Genomic DNA, 1,872 nt, shown 5'->3' on the forward strand with positions numbered 1-1,872 from the left:
ATAGCTGACTGGGAAGCTCGCTTCCTCTGAAAACTGAGATCTGGCAGTGTCTGTTGATGTGGAGGAGAATCCTTACCAAGGACAACGTGTTGAAGGGAGGATCGGTTGGTGATGTGCAATAGATGAGAGTATTGACCTCCTTTTCTTCAGCTGTCCTTGGGCAAGATGTATTTAGGGTTTGTTTCAGTGTTTTTTGATACTGATTTCTCCACCTAATGCTTTCGGTCAAATTGGTGTGTGGCTGGGACAGTTCCCAGGTTGGGAGGAAACAATTGGCAAAAATTATAGCCTTTTTTTTTGTACCCTTTGGAAGACCAGGAATGTGGCTTTGTTTTGATTCCAAACTCCATGTGGTTTCCAGTGGAGACGTTTAACACATCTGCTACTGGCTTGACTACTGGAGTGACTTGCAGAAGCCAAAGGTGCAAGAGGCGCTGCGTCGTTGAGGTAAGGTGCTTGGGATAGTGGCTGCAAAAGTTAAGTTTTCAATCATGTTGGTAGCTTGGCTCCAGTATGTCATAAGAGTCGCCGATGCAACATTGTGGCAGTTTCTCGAGTAAAACGCAAATTAGCTTTACACTATTAACGTCTCCTGTTCCTCATTTTAAACTTATGTTTACAGCAGCAGCGGCGGCAGGAATCGAAGATGAGGGGGACCAAGTGAGTCAAAGTTCTAATGACATGGGCCAAAACATGCTAATACCTGTATTTTTTCGCTAAATCCAAGCCAAATCCAGTCTAAACCTGAAAGCAAACTATCCACGTACCTGAATTTTACTAGTACTCCCTCCGTCCCAAAATACTCGTCGGAGGAATGAATGTATCTAGACGCAATTTAGTTGTAAATACATTCATTTTCATTCATTTCTCCGACAAGTATTTCTGGGCGGAGGGAGTACTAGTTTGTTACGGTACAATGCATGCTGTGCCAGTTTAGTGTATCTTGTTACATTTTCCGGACTTTGAACCTTCGGCTTACCATGGACTCATGGACTATGGCTGCATGCATCATTGTGATGATACAGAGGCCGGGGATATCCTTCTCATGGACTAGTCCTTCACAACAGGAGGCCAATGTCAATATTTATTCAGAAAAATCATAACCTCATCTTGGGTTCATATCGACTAGGAGAACATAAAAAATTGTGAGAAGAATCCTGCAAGACAACACACAACATGTGAACTTTGGAAAAGTGTATGCTCATTTGTAGTTCGTGCTCAGTATCTAAACATTTCTGCACAACAACTTTTGTTTATTTTTCTCGGCTATAAAAATGCTCCATTTCTTCCTGTCGTCAACATTTATGATTGTGTGGACATCATTTTTGAAATGGTTGGTGTACGATTTTCACTAATTTCCATTATACAGTAGGATTCACATGCACTCGTGTTCAGAAACCAGTAGATTTGCAGACGATGACATGTGGGGCCGGTGGCCAGTCTTCCAGTGGAAGCCACCAGCTTTCATCTCCTTCCTCCGTTGGTGGCCAAATTTCGTGTTTTGACCCTTTGTGAAAAGAAAATCGGGATCTGACCCCAGTTCGGAAAAATTTCGGGATCTGACCCTTTTGCCTACCGCCAGAGGGCCTGGCGGTAGGATTGCGTGCCCTACTGCCATAGCCTACGGCGGTAGGCCATTTGACGGCGACTGACGGCCGTTGGCAGCCGCTGACGTGGAAAAGGGCCTACCGCCATCCCCTACGGCGGTAGGTTACTGGAGCCTACCGCCATAACCTCTGGCGGTAGGGTCCTGTGTTCTGGATAAGGTGGGGAGGGGCTGGTTTGTGGGCCCCACCACCACTCTTCTTCCCCACTCATCTTCTTCCCCGTGCTCAGCTCCTCTTCCCCCTCTCTCCCCCTCACAAACCCCCC

The sequence above is a fragment of the Triticum aestivum genome, chromosome 6B, assembly GCF_018294505.1.
Source record: "Triticum aestivum cultivar Chinese Spring chromosome 6B, IWGSC CS RefSeq v2.1, whole genome shotgun sequence".
NCBI lineage: Eukaryota > Viridiplantae > Streptophyta > Magnoliopsida > Poales > Poaceae > Triticum > Triticum aestivum.